Consider the following 15,233-nt stretch of genomic DNA (forward strand, 5'->3'; position numbering starts at 1 on the left):
ACCTTCCCAGTGCTCCGACACTTCAGCACAGCTCCTCATGTTGTGCGGACTACACAATCAGAAGATTGTTTCTGTTGTGACTTTATAACTGTAATATTGCCACTGTTATGATGAATCTCAGTGTAAACAACGGTGCTTTCAGACGGTCTTAGGTGACCCCCGTGAAAGCATTCTCAACCCCCAGGTTGAGAACCACTGATCTAGAGCAATGTCACCAATACTTATGCATGAATGCTGTGGAGATCACTGGTGTCTAACTTCAGCAAGGGAGGCCACCCTACCCACTCAGCCAGGAAACTGTCTAGCAGCTAGCCCTACTTCAAGGAGTTGCTCTCCTTTTATAACAGTAAAACATTCCTATCATAAATGTTTACCATTTCAGCCATTGTAATTGTTAATTAAATCGCATTCATTAAATTTAAATTGCAACCAACCACCACTTCTGACCATGTCTAGATCTTTTTTTTTTTTTAATTTTTAATCCCAAATGGGAACTTAGTGCCTGCCTGCTGAATACTACCTTCGGGTTGTCCTGTTTGTTCCAGCCCTCGGATTGCCAGTCTGTACTCCCGGAGTCTCCAGTCTCAGAGAAACTGTAGCACCCGCTCTGTGGTCTTTTGCTTCTGGCTTTGCTTTCTCAGTTAACGTTGTGAAGAGCCCTTCAGTCAGCATCTTCTTCCCTCACAGAGGAGAGTACCTCATGCCGAAGCACAAAAAAAATTGTGTCAATGAGCCACTGAAGCTATTATAGTGGCAATTTCTGGCACAGTGCAGGGGCGGAGAGCCATTATCAGCTTGAAGGAAGCAGCTCTCAGAGGACACCAGACTTACCGGATGTCTTTTCATGCGTGGCCCATTTCTCTATGGTTTCTGTGAATGGAGGCAGCTGAGGGGAGGAGCCTTTTTGATAGATGCCTGGGTGGACATCCACCGATTCATTCCATCTCACCTTCCATCTCAATGTCTCAAATAGAAGGAAACCTGAGCAGGTAGATGAGTTCTGTCACCATGACAACTAAACAAATCCGCAGATGAAGGTAAGAAGAGGAAAAAGACCATTGGGTGATGATGCCTGCGCCTGCACCACCTTCCCTCACGGAGATAGGCTTGTCACCTCCTCATCCTCAGCTTGGGATTTCTTCTTCTTCTCTTGTTTAGGACCCAGGTGAGCAAGTAGGACTGACTGGTCGCGATACCTTGGACACTGCCACTTGGCGTCATCCCAGACCTGGGAGCAGCTGCCCAGCCAGCTAAGGGAGCCTCCCCACCAGAGGTGCGGCATAGAGAATGTACTGCTCCAGCTTCCAGCTTCCCCAGGCCGTGTTTACAGTGCCACGCTGTGCAAATTGGAGAGTTTTCTCTCCGTGAACATCTGGGCGGACCAGCTGGACACGTGTTTCCCTTCGCATTAATTTAGGCTCCTAATTAATCGTGCAAAAACCCAAACCAAATAATCAGGAATCGGGACTGAAAATAATCATTAGCCCCACCCCGCGGCACACACAATTCAATGAGAACTTGGCCCAGGTGATGGGGGCTCGCTTGGCTCAGGGCTGTGGTGTGGAATTGTGGTTCTACAACTGGGAGTTCACCAAAAAGAAGTGCCAGGAAACACACGGCCATCTGTCTTGCGCAGGGCAGCCTCAAAGCCAATGGGTGGGATCTGTGTCCAATAATTCCTAAGGATGCCTTCAGTGAACCGAGTGTATTGGGTTCAATGGTGTCAGGCAGCCTGAGTTCAAACCCTCCCTGTGGTAGCAGCTGCTGTTTGGCTCCCTGGCCTGCAGTTTTTGACTCTGTAGAATGGGAGCACAATGTCACCTGTCTCACAAGGCTGTTGTGAAGATTTATATTATCTATTTCAGGTGCCTAGTTTAGTTTTGACCATGGCACACTATAATCTTGGTTGCCATTCTTATCATAGTTCATATCAGCAATCTTTATTATTGTTAGTCACATTAAAAAAATAAAAATGTTAGTGGGCAGAGTGGGTATAGGCCTTTAATCCCAGCACCAGGGAGGCAATGCAGGTAGATCTCTGAGTTTGAGGCCAGCCTGGTCTACCAAGAGACCTCCAGAATTGCCAGGACCACACAGGGAAACCCGAACTCGACCTTCTTTCCCCGAAATAGAAAAGTTAGGAGCTAAGGGTACCATATTAATAAACCCCAAGGTATATTTCTACCAACAGCTCATAGGCATAAAAGTATTTTTCATGTCTTTGTCATCTGTCCTGGGCCATAAGAATCCAGATGTGAGTGTAGTTGTGGTCATCTGCTATGAGATGCATCTTTCTTTTTTTTTTGTGGACTAGTCTGCGTAGGGGACAGCGTCCTAGCCAGAGGGAAGTGACTATGCTGGGTGACTTAAATCTGCAAAGTGCTTGGTTTTGCAACCTCCTCATATCCTGAGATCAGGGCTCCTGGAAAGATTGATTGATTGATTGTTTCAAGGGCGTCTTGCGCATCAGACAGCTGTGGAAAGGCTGACGCTGTCCTAGTACACCCGAGGCCCATGAACTGTGCCGTGCTGCATTTGGGATTACACGGGCTAGGTTTGGGTTATTTATTTTTTGTGCTGGTGCTGAAAGCTGGAGTGTATACTAGGTGAGCTAGTCAGAGGAACAAAATTTATAGAATGTGTGTGTGTGTATAAAGGGGGTTTATTAGAATGTCTTACAGCTATGATCCAGCTAGTCCAACAGTGGCAGTCTACCAACAAAAGTTTCAAGAACCCAGTAGTTGTTCAGTCCATGCATAAAGCTGGATGTCTCAGCTGGTCTTCAGTATACATCAGAATCCCAAAGTAGATGACTCTAAAGCCAGTGAAGGAACAGACTTGACAGTGAGAGGGAGGGCAAGCAGGTACAGAGCAAAAGCTTTCTTCTTCCATGTCCTTACATAGGCTGCCAGTAGAAGGTGTGGCCCAGATTAAAGATGGATCTTCCTACCTCAAAGATCTAGGTTAAAAGTGAGTCTTCCCACATTGAATGATTTAATTAAGACAGACAAACAAACAAACAAACAAACAAAAAACAAAAACAAGCAAACAAACAAAAAATTCCTCACAGGTGTGTCTAGTCACTTGGATTTTAGTTAATTTCAGATGTAGTAAAGTTAAAAACCAAGGATAGCCTTCACACTAGGCAAAGCATTCTATTTGAGTACTCTAGGATTCAGGCCTTTTCAAAATTTAAGACAGGGTCTTGCTAAGATGTTTAGCCTGGATTTGAACTCACTGTAGCCCAGGCAAGCCTAGAACTTGAGGTCTTCCTGTTTAACCCTCCAAGTAGCTGGGTAGCAGATATGTGGCATCTACAGCTCTTTGAGGGTGGGTATTGCCCTTTCTTTTTTTCTTCATTTTCTCCTCCTTTTCCTTTTCCTTCTCCTTCTATTTTGTTTGTCTGCTTCCTTGTTTGTTTTTCAGCATTTTGGAATCTGGAAGATTGATTTATTCAGGCTCACTGTGATACATTGGAGACCAGAAAGACATTTGCAATTATTCATATGGTATAACATTTCAAGCCACCTGTGCTGAAAACTGAGAACTGAGTTTCCTGTCACTTTTTCTGAGATTTTTCTTAATAGTCAGGCAGGAAGATACAGAGGTATCACAATGAGAAACATTCTGAAACTGTTGAAAGAACAAGGAATATCTCTTTGTAATAAGGAAATATTAAATCAAATTACACAAATGTTTTCCAACACACAGTCACCTTTTTCTTTATCTCCCAAAGACCCCTGAAATGCAGTGGAAATGGGACGCAGAGAAAAGTATAGGCATTTACCTCCTTAAGGCCAAAGCTGACTGGGGGCCTATGCAAGTCTCCTGGAGGTGAGGGAGCTGCCACCTTAGCCTGGAGTTGTGACTCTGTTTACCTCTATTGTCTAGCTCCCTCTCCTGCTTCAGACTCCTCCCAGTTCCCAGGTCAACAGAGTCCTGTCCCCTACAATGCTCTAGACTACACCCCAGGGTCCTCCCCAGGGCTCCTCCCAGTCAGGCTTTAGAGCCTTTGATTTTCTGGCAGCATGTTTCCACCAAATGAGCCTTCATTCAATTTCTCTTCTGTATCTTCTGTCATCCCCCCATACCTCCTACCTCTTCCAGAGGGATAGAGCCATGGGAGGTCTCTGTCTCTTTAATTTGATATTCTAGACCTCTCTCTGGCTAGAGGTTTGATGAGTTTGTGTGTGAGGGAAGAACATCCAGGCTGAACTGGGAAGACAGACAGAGCCACTGCTCAGGGCCACCTAAGCAAAGCTTTACACCCAGGCTGAACCTGGGAAGACAAACAGAGCCACTGTCCAAGGCCACCTAAGCAAATCTCCATAGTTGCATGCTCTTCCTACAGACTGAGCCCATCTCTGACAAGGCCCTCCTAGTCTCCTGCCAGCTCGCCTCTCCTTTGACCTTTGGGTTTATGTCACTTGGCTTCCTGACTGCCCATAGGATCCTGCATGTCCAGGCCAATGATGGCAACTTTAAGTCACACTGACTTGTTTTGCCTCACACTCTCTCTTCTAGACATTATGGGAAAAAAGCCAGGTCCTTGCAAAGTCCCCTCCCCATCCATCCTACCTGCTCTGTTACCAAGCATGAGGCCTCATGACTCATCTCCTGTCAACAGAGAAGGCCGTCACTATGTAAGCCTCCATAATGTTAGGTCAGAGCTGAAAGCTGCCGGTGCCCTGGAGTTCGAGGGAGGATTCTGTACAAAAGCACACAAAGGCCAGGCAATGTGCTCCCAACACCAGGAGACTGAGGCTGGGGAACCCTGAGTCTGGGATACACAGTAAATCTTGTCTCAAAATAAAACAAAAAAGGGGAAAAAATAATCAAAACAAACTGATACTGGATTTCCTGTGGTAAACAGAGCTGAGAAACCTGGCAGCTCTAAAGGTTTTGTGCCTGCAGCTGTCAGTACCAGAAACACCCAGCTCAAAGTGGTGCAAGCAAGAGAGGCTGTTCTTGCGGGTGCTTGGAAATCACCCGTGAAGGGTTCAGGCTGAGCTGCAACCCCACCCCCCCTCCCCCGCCCCGAGGTTGGGTGATCTCACTAAAGACCCACTTTCTCTCTGATGGCTTTCAGTGGCTTTGAAAACTCAAGATATCATTATTTGAATCGAGGAGGGAAGAGAGAAATGCCTTGTTCCTGGCATTTCTAAAATGTGTTTCTACTATTAAACTGGCTCAACTTTCAGCCAATCGCCACGGCCACGGGGAGGGAACGTGCTGATGGAAAGGCCAGACGGCTTCTAGAATGGGGGAAGCTGACTACTTCAGAAAACCACGGGCTTTCAAGTAGAAACCAAGAAGGAAGAAACAGGGACACATGCTACAAAGGCCGCCACCGACCACTGTGCATCCATAAGTGGCCCGGGCACAGGAACCAGAAACTGCCGATCAAAGAGGCTCCCCTTGGTGAATGGGGAGAAATTACCAGTGGCTGGGTGTGTGAACGCTGCGGCACTGTGCCCTGGCCTCTGCCAAGAGCAGGGGAGGAACGTTTGGTTGGGATTTTGCACAGTCTTTCTGCCAGCTTTTGGGCAGGTACACGGTTGGGCTTTGAACACATGCTTGCAGGTGTCTCTGGAATGGATACCAGAGCCACGAGCTGGCACCTTGCTTGGCCACTCCTGTGGCCAGGGTCCCATTGTCCCCACACAGGCGGGGCAACATGAATGTCTCTCTCATTACATTTCCTTGTCATCTAGACATTAATTCAAGCTCAAGGAATGTAATGCTAACCCACACACAATGCACTAGAGCAACCTCAAGCCTTCTGGTCGTCACAGGTTAGCAGCACAGTCCCCTGTAAGAGCTTGTTTACTTATGCAATACACAGGTTTTACTTGGTTCAATGTACTGTGTTACAACAACCTAGCAATTTGCATGTTCTTCCTGATTATCTGGTAATTAAACCCAGTAAGTACAAACATACTGTAATTATCGTGTAACCGACCATCTGGACGGAGGGATGGGAATAACTGTGTATTTACGCGATAGCTGTATGATAATTATGACGTAATGGAATGATCAGCCATGAGCAAGAGAGAGGATTTGCTGAGAGTCACAAACATGCTTTAACGTGTTTCTAGAATTAATACTGGCATTAATTTTCTAGAAATAGCCAGCTCTGAAAGGCAACATGGCTGATGAAGCCTATCCAAATGGGAGCACGGGAGGCATCGCTTCAGATGAACTAATAAGGAAGAGGGGCTGAGCAGGAATCCAATGCGCCCACTCGTTTATTTGGATCATGTTTACACTTCATTGGACATCGCTAAGCATTTGTTTATTTGAGCTGTTCCCCCATTTGCATCAGACAAATCAGTGCCCATCAGTAAATGAGAATGTGTTTAAAATTGGTTGATATGTTTTGTTTTATAGGTCTCAGATTCTTGGAGGATGAAATAGGGTGTTCAGCCACAGAAATAGTTTGCAGATAATAGCATTTTGTACTGTTGTAAAAGTGTTTGTAAAGCACGCTTGCTCTGTTGAATAGAAATGGAGGCTGTGGCATCCTGGCCGGTGGGTATGCTTAAACATTAAGCATCGCAGAGTGATGTGTACATGGGAGGAGAGGAAAGAAAACAATGAATGTGGGACATAAAGATATCCAAGTTGTAAACATCTGAGTTATAAGCTGTGAACAGAGGTGTCCCTATCAAGTTTTGGATGCTGGTAAGGTCCCACACATCACTCAATGTTTCCTTACAAGAATTTTAAGATTACGTTGGTTGCAAGCACACTCATACATACATTTAGATGTGGATTCAGGATTTTTTATTTTTAATCTTCTCTTCCTCTTTCTCCCCCTCTTTTCCTCCCCTCCCTTTTCTTCCTTTGCCTCCTCCTCTTCCTCCTCTTATTTCTCCTCCTTGTCTTCATTTTTGGTTGGGTCACAACCTACGCAGGCCTCAAACTCAAGATCTTCCTGCCTCAGCCCGCCAAGGGCTGGGTTCTAGGTGTACAGGCACGTGCCATCATGCCTAGCTCCCATTTGAATGTTATATTTTTTTGTTCTGTAAACCCAAAGGAGAAACATATGGAGAAGATACTTGTAAGCCATCTTTGTAGGGTGTGGCTGCCTCTTTCAGATGGCTTTTGACACTAGATACTTGCTGTCTATGTTCTATGCATAAGAGTATTCCTCAAGGTACAGTGACATACTACATTTTCCATGATGAGATGTTTCCTATGCTTTGTTGTTGTTGCTGTTGTTTGTTCGTGTGTGTGTGTGTGTGTGTGTGTGTGTGTGTTTTATTTTGGGGGCAGGTTGCAAGGATGAAGGGCAGATATGAGGGGATGGGGAGAGGAGCAGGACCGAGGTACATGATGTGAAACTCACAAAGAATTAATAATAAAGTTTTTTTTTAAAAAGTGTTCCTCATGTCATTGTGCCTGTTGGTGACCCAGCATCTCCTAGAAGACATAATCATTTATGGTGGCTCTGAAATGGAAGTCACAATGTTCATTAAGTTAGAATCAGAAGGCTTTCCCTCAGTAAATATGTATATGAATGTTCTATGAATTAAAAGAAATCCAGCTGACAAAGCCATCTTGAGGGCATTGGTTTACTCAAGTTAAGATTCCTTCATCCTGAGTAAGGCTTCAGGATCGTCACCGAAGTAGTCTATCGTAGATGAAGGTTAATGAATCTACAGATTTGTGTTTTTAAGTTTTTCATCCAAAAAACAAAAGTGGCCAACATGTTCCCACTGTGACTGAGAGATTCAACAAGTACTTCTCTTCTGATTCCTGCTTCTTCAGGTTTGCTGAAGCTCACTGCACCTCTGCTCTCAAATCCTATCCTATTCATAAGTACACTGTGGCCGTGAGCCCCAGCAAGCTTCTGGCAACAGGAGTGTAGACTTTCCAGAACATTCTGCTCCTTGAGTCTGCTGCTTCTGTGTGGGGGTGAGTTCTTCACCCTCTCCCACTTTCCCCAGTAGCTTTTCAAGCATCCATACCACATGACTTGGTCGCTGTCTCTCAGCAGTGGATCTAAACACCCAGGAGGGAGATGCTAATTGTATCGGTTAAGGTCAGAGCTCAGTTGATCCAACAACTGTGGCCAGCATTCGAGAGTCATCAAAGGTAAAAGTGGCTCTCAGTCCATCCCTGGGGAGTAGGAGGAAGGTCCCTAGAGCAAGAAATCTGGAAAGAGACTTAGTCCCTGGCATGTGTTCACTCCCAATGGCCTCGGAGTGGTCTCTTCAGGGCTTGAGGCCAAGTTCCTCCTGTATAACTGAGCGATGCCTTGTGTGAGAATGGAAATAAATGGGGGTGGGGGTAGCCACTGCTGTGAGATAACTAAGTGTGGAATGTTTTCTCGGGTTCTCAGCAGTGCTGTGTATATCGCAGGGATTGGAGAGCTACATCGCTTGAGTGGTTCACCATTGTACACCCAGCACTAGGAAGCTTCCTTTAGCAACACTGTGAACAACATCTGCTTCCCTGGCCAGGTTCAGTGCATAGCATTTTCTCATCCATGAATACAATGATCCAGAGGCTCTTCTTGGGTAACAAAGCCCATGCCCTCATCTGACAGATGAAGCAGCTGAATGGTTTCCTTATCCCGTGGTTCTCGGCATGAGCATCTCCTGGGAATTTGCTAGAAGCAAATCAGAGTTTTCAGTGGTTCTCTAGGGTATGCCTTTGACAGCGATTGTGATTCTGGTACCCACCAAGGCCTTGGCCTCTTTGCCAGGCCTTTCCCTGCAACCTTTGCAGCCCTCAATCAAGGTAGGCATTTACTTTTAACCCCAGTTTGAGCTCACGAGGCCTCTGCTGCTGCAGAAGGGAATTTGGAGTCAAAGTTCCCTGCTTCTTAGTTCTTACTTACCAGGGACATCTGAGAATCCTGGATCTGTCCTTCTGTCCTTCTGATGGCCTTTGTCAGGCAAGGCCAGACTAGCTCTGCCATATCCTTCGGTCCCTCCATATGCCAATAACAAATTACAGAATCCCAATGCTCATGTGTGCTTGGCTGCAGTGAAAGACTTCGTCATGGCGTCCATAATCTCAATGAGCTGAAACTCAAGTCCTTTAAGAACTCCGAGCAATACTTTTTCCCTACACTATTCTCTCAGCAAGACTGTTACCTGTAAAGACCCACAGGCTGACATAAGCAGGAAAGAAATTAGTTAAAGGTGCTGGAAAACAGCATGCCATAGGGAAAGCTGAGAGGTTCCACTCAGGGACTGCAGTGTCAGGCGATGCCTAATTTTTCATGAGAAGATCTGGTAAAGGCCACTATTCCTGTGGCCTACATAGACAGCTAATCTCACTGGGGCGACCCTGCTGGCTGGCTGGCTTCCCACACATCACATTGCTACCACAGACCCCAGTATTTCCAAGTTCTATCCTTTTTTTATCTTGAGGGTCCAGAAAACAAAAAACAAAAACAAAACCAAGAAACCACCTTGGTTCTGAGTAGTGGACCATGGGTCATGTGCAAGGGATCCTGGGAAGCGAATATTTTGCTGCAAGGAAGTTTCAACTCTGCAGAAATAAACAGACACTAGAGTGTCTAATAGGAAGGGGAAAATGCATTCAAATATACTCCTGTGCACGGAGCCGTGAGAAATAGGCTCACAGAAGGACCAGATGGTTGATGTTTAAATAATGCCTTCATGGAGGAAAGCAGAGGGGTGTGAGTACTCTTAGAGAATAAATCATTTGTAGGAGAGAGTAGAAGCCGGGAGAACTCACAGTAGGGGCTAGGAAGGTCATCTGACTTTTTCGTATCTTTCACTCTGTGGTGGGTTTATTCTTCCCGGAGTAAAGACCTGTCATGGAGAAGATCTGAAGGCAGTTGGCATGGCCATCAGTTCATTGGCTTTTACGTAGATAGGAGAACTTAAGAGCAGATTCCTGGCCTGGTGAGATGGCTCAGCGGGTAAGAGCACTGATTGCTCTTCGAGAAGGTCTTGAGTTCAAATCCTAGCAACCACATGGTGACTCACGACCACTTGTAATGAGATTCAACACCCTCTTCTGGTGCTTCTGACGTCAGCTACAGTGTACTTATAATGTTTAATAATAAATAAATCTTTTTTTTAAAGAGCAGATTCCTTCTTGTATAACCTGTTCCCCAAGGACTCTCATTTTTAAATCAAATTACCATCTTTGGTCTTTGAGGTCCATTTGTTGGGACTTGACATGACTATTTTTATCTTTTAACGAGGGAGATAGACTATGCTTTTTCCAAGGTTCAGAAGGTGGGAAGTTTTCCCCCAAATAAAAGAAATTTATAAACTGGATATTCCAAAAACTAGCCATTAAAAAATTTTGACTGTGGAGCCATCATGGTGACACATGGAGCTATGAGGCAGGTAGGTGGGAAGTTTAAGGCCAGCCTAGGCTTTATAACAAGACCTTGTCTAAAAAAATGAAATCAAATTAAAATAAGAAAACAATCCTTATAAAAAGCTGAGAATTCCATAGGATGCTGTCCAGCATACATACCCATCTTAGGTAGAGTTTCAGGTTCTGTAATAAAACACTAGGACCACGGACAACTGGAGGAGAAAGGGTTAATTTTTATCTTATACATCACATTGCTACCACAGCCCCCAGTATTTCCAAGTTATCACTTCAAGGTAACAGGTCGTCAATGAGGAAAACCAGGGCAGGAACTCAAGCAGAGGCCATGAAGAAACACTGCTTGCTGGCTTTACTTCCCATGGCTTGCTCAGCCTGCTTGGCACTGCCCATAGCAACCTAGGTTCTCCCACATCAATCTTTAACCAAGAGAATGTGCCAGAGGCTTGCCTACCTGCCAATCTGGTGCAGCCTTTTGTCAACCGAGTTACTGAGGTTCTCTCTTCTCAAATGATTGTAGCTGTGTCAAGATGACGTAAAAGTAGGCAGCACACATCCCTTCTTTAGTCTTCCCAGAAGTCCAGTGAGAATGGTACTATTATTACCACCCCATGCTAACAGGAGGAAACAGAATCCGGAGAGATGAGCCCTAGGAATGAGATCACAGAAACCCCCGACTAAGTGCTTATATGATGGGATGAATTTACCCCAGAACCACAGCTCCAGCAACTTTGGAGAATATTTCTAGAAGCACAGTGTCTCTCTGTGTCTTATGTGTCTCTCTGGACCGGAATAGACTTTTCTTGTCATTCTTCCTTAAGCAGCCCAGAGTGGAACGTTTTACAGAGCAGTTGTCACATCAGGTGCTATAAGCCACCTAGGAAGATGTTCCTAGGCTATGGGCAAATACTGCTATGTTACAGGTGAGGCCCTGGCACCTGAGGAGTTGAGAATACTGAGGTAATGAACCAATAACCCTCCGGGATACTGAAAGGAGACGGTATTGGAAGCACTAATGGTGGCTTTGTTGGCTACTTCCAACTCACCAGAATGGGCATGTCACACAGGATGTCAATGGTGTCCTCCTCTCAGATCTAAAGAGACTGCATTCCAAGTGACTCCAGTCTGAGATCTCTTTCTAGGGAGTCAAAGCAGCAGGCAAGCTGTTTCCAGCGCACTTGGCTGTTGACCTGTAACCCATGGTTAAAAAAGAATATGATCGGGGAAGCTATTCCCTCCCTCTTTAGTTTTGTAGGAACTTTTCTCCACTTAATGCAGTTATGTTGCTTATTGTAAAAATCACATCTTCTTTAATTGGGCGTTTAACAATCCTAGGAAGTAGAGAATGGGGAGATAGTGTTGCTTTAATGTTATATTTTCATTTGAGTTTCCTGCAGTCTGGTAGGGAAGGACAAAGCTGAGTCCTGTGAGCTTCCCTCTCTAAGAAAGCCAGGCAAAGTGTAAATTAGGATCGTGGGGACCCTGGCTCCCAGGTGGCATTTTTTTTCACTATGTAGTAGTTCCCTTATTCAGGGGATGCCTGAAACTACAAAGAGTAAAAACCCTACATGTTTTCCACACTTAAATCTTCAATAAAGGTTAATGTATAAATCAGGTCTAGTACAATGTTAGTAATAATAATTAATAATAAAATAAACCAGGGCCAATGAGATGACTTAGCAGATAAAGATGCCTGCTGCACTGCCAGGGATCTGAGCTCCATCCTAGAATCCATGTGGTGGAAAAGAAAAAGTGACCACTGCACAGGAGCCATGCAAACAAATTTAAAAATAAAATTGATAAAAATTCTTTCAAACTCATGAATTACTTATTTCTGGAATTTTCCACCTGCTACTATTGGACTCTATATGACAGGAGTCCGTCAGGAGTATCTGAAACTGAGAAGCAAAGTCACGGACCAGAAAAAAATCATGGAATTAATTTTTTTTTATTTCTGATTATTCTCTTTTCATGGTCATGCTCACGTGGTGATATGCTGCTTTAATGTGTTTATCTAGCCTGCAGGTCAAGTTCAGCCTCTCTGTCCACCTTCTGCGAGTGCTCTCCAGCCACTACACACAGGGCAGTCGGTACGTAGTTTCTGCACGTGAGCGAGCTCAGCAGATCTCTTTTCACCAGCCCTGCCTTACAGAGAGGGTAAGCTACAGCCACCCCAGGTTCAGAGCTCTCTAATTTAACCAGCAGCCAGCAGCTCCAGTTTGTCACCCTTCCACCATTCTCTCTGCTCCCTTGTCCCCAGACAGCTCCTGGGAACACCCTGTTGGGACATGAGATGCACACACTGGTGGCCGGCTGTCCAAGGAAACAACTGTAGCTCCTGCCACACACTGTGCTGCTTGCTCCTCTGCTCCCAGAGGAATCCATTGCCTTTTGGATAGAGTCAAAGTCCTTCCCAGGTCCCAGCCCACAGGCCCTGCCCTCCCCTTCACTGCCCTCTCTTCCCAACACTCCCCTCCCCCCATCTCCTCCATTCATAGCTCTTGTATTGGAACTTGTTTCTTTCTAATTGCTCCAGCTTCCTTGGCTCTTTCTGTACTTCACATGTGCTCCTTAGGTGCCCACCTCCAGACCTCAGCCATGGCTTGTCCTCCTCTTGGACCCACCCCTAAGCAGCCAGCTCAGGTCCCCTCTCAATTGTTCTCAGCACTGTTTCTAAACTAATCTCCCCACATCAGCTCCCTAACCACAGCTCATGTTGTTCCATGATTTCAGTAGTATTGGTGGTGCCCATTTCTCTGAGTACCTGTTTGTTTGTTCACCAGGCAATGTAAATTCCTTAGGGGGTAGGGGGTGGGGTGGAGCTCACGTTTTGTTCATTATTACTGTGTGCTTTGCTCCAGAGCAGTGCCTGGCACATAGGCGATGCCGAATGTGTGGCATGAATGCATAAAAGTCTATGATCAGTCAACATTTATATGCAAGATGTATGGATGGACCCTGCCCAGATAAAGACATCTTTATATCAACGTAAAGTTTGAAGACATAGCAATGCATTGTTTGATCCTGAACTGTAAGGATACAATGCTATAAAGATAGCTATGTTTATATCTGTAGTGCTTCCAGATTAAAGGCCAAACAATGGCCAGTAGTCAGAGCAGCTCAGAACAATGAGAAAGCTGTTTACAGTTTCCTAGTGGCTCAAACTGGTTGCCTGGGTTCCATTTCTCCTTAAGCAATATTAACCCTTTGTGGGATCGCTAAAGCAGTATGGCTGGCTGACTCTTCTCTGTCTGGTGGGGCAGAATCTAGACATGGGGCCCAGATTTACAAGTAGCTTTTGACATAACTATCATTCAATTAGCCTGGCTCGCGTCTCCAGACTGCACCTGTGTGGCCACTGGACCAGAACAAGCCTGATGGCCCAGGCCATGCCTTACCTGTTAGAGCCTCTCAGGGCAATGCTGAGAGCTGCCCTGCCCATTTCCATGGCTGTCAGCCTATGCCATCCCTTTGCCCCCTGCTAACAGGAGCTGCTCTTGGCCCACAAGTCTTGTTTCAATCAGGGCAGAAATATATCCTTTCCCAAATCGGGGCTGGCCGCACACCCATTCAGGTGCGCTGTTGGGCACGCCATCTAATCTTGTGCAGCTGACTGCCCGAAGAACTTTTTTTCATTATTTGCATCCCAGGTGGGCAGCATTGGCAGACTGAAGAGCCTGGTTGGAGATAACTGGTGCAGAGTGGGAGTGGGAGGTTATCCTAATCTGGAGAACTGTGTGAGCCAAGCCATCCATCAGGTGGGGACCCTGGTCGGAGCCTCACTGCCCCTGAAGCCCTCCTCTGGTCCACAGGCTTCCCATTTCTTTGCACCCTACCACATGACTCCTTTCAGCCCCTCTTGAGGGAGAAGGGATTTTAGTCTCTGGCTTAGAGGCCGTCTTCCACCACTGAGAAGATGGGGGTGCCCTTACGGGAGTGTCTTTTTACCCCCAAAGCTCCTCAGACCCTTCTGCTAGGAGAAAACGCCTTTTCTGCCCCTCTAAAGCCACTTCCGGAGGCAAAGCTTCAGGAAGAGAAGAGAAGGAGAGCAGATGTCAGCCGAGACACCCAGCCATCGATCTACTCAGTGCTTGTATTTTCCTACCAATTTTGTATTTTTCAAAAAGGACAATAAAACAATTGTACTCTGGGCTAATTAATGACAAGCTGGTAAAAGCGGCCTCTCATTGTTCCATTTATTTCTCCATTTCTCCCAGTTAACAGCCCTGTCTCCGAAATGAATCAATGTCGTTTACACAATGCTGTCACACCATTGTTCCTTTATCATCCTCCATTTTCATAAATCGGGGTGTTAATCCCTTAATGGCTTTTCTCAGCACTTAAAAAAAAAAAGAGAGAGCAGGGAAAGAAAAAAAATATCTAGCTTCAACTCAGTCTTAATCCACCCAGAGACAAAGCCTGTTTACACAGGCGGCCCTGCCCTGAATTCAGCTCAGGGATTTAGCCCCTTCTGTTTGTTGGCCAAACAGGATCCCCCACCCCACCGGGACACGCCCCTATCCAGTGGGGTCCTCCCTAGAGGTGCCTTCAGATGAGGCCTCAAATTTGGCCCTGCACCTAAGTGGGTGCAAGACTAGAGGAAAAGGAGTTGGGGTTTCCTGGCCTCCTTCCTCGCTTCCCAGGTTGGAAGGCAGTGTTTCAGTACTGTGGGGTCCCTGGGTAAGCAAGGTCCACATCATCTAGGCACCCGGGAAGAAGCTGGTCCTCCAGATGACTTCTAATGCACCCCAACGTTGAGACCTGCACGCCCAGACCATCCATTTCATTCTCAGCTTAAGCAGAGTAAATGCGGAGAGACTCCCTCTGATCCAAAATGCTTCTGTCAGAAGTGCTTCGGTTTACGGACGTTTGTGGGTTGAGGGATATTTGTACATACTTCATGC

At 45.9% G+C, this 15,233-nt stretch overlaps 2 long non-coding RNA genes across 4 annotated transcripts in view; one reads left to right on the forward strand and one right to left on the reverse strand.

The window, feature by feature from the left end:
- Positions 1–1,307, reverse strand: part of Gm35358 — a 44,846-nt gene extending 43,539 nt beyond the window's left edge. Inside the window, exon 1 of the long non-coding RNA XR_387890.4 lies at positions 521–1,307. This is a non-coding gene — a long non-coding RNA (predicted gene, 35358). The remainder of the gene's footprint in view (positions 1–520) is intronic.
- Positions 842–13,108, forward strand: Gm35305. 3 transcript variants are annotated; one of them, XR_003947576.1, is made up of 3 exons: positions 842–1,165; positions 12,348–12,486; positions 12,590–13,108. It is a non-coding gene; the product is annotated as a predicted gene, 35305 (long non-coding RNA). The 3 variants fall into 3 exon arrangements; XR_879071.1 differs by lacking the exon at positions 842–1,165 and adding an exon at positions 7,837–7,920; XR_001778615.1 differs by lacking the exon at positions 842–1,165 and adding an exon at positions 7,837–7,920 and having other exon boundaries at positions 12,348–12,419.
- The last annotated feature ends 2,125 nt before the right edge of the window (positions 13,109–15,233 follow it).

This window comes from Mus musculus, chromosome 8, assembly GCF_000001635.26.
Source record: "Mus musculus strain C57BL/6J chromosome 8, GRCm38.p6 C57BL/6J".
Taxonomy (NCBI): domain Eukaryota; kingdom Metazoa; phylum Chordata; class Mammalia; order Rodentia; family Muridae; genus Mus; species Mus musculus.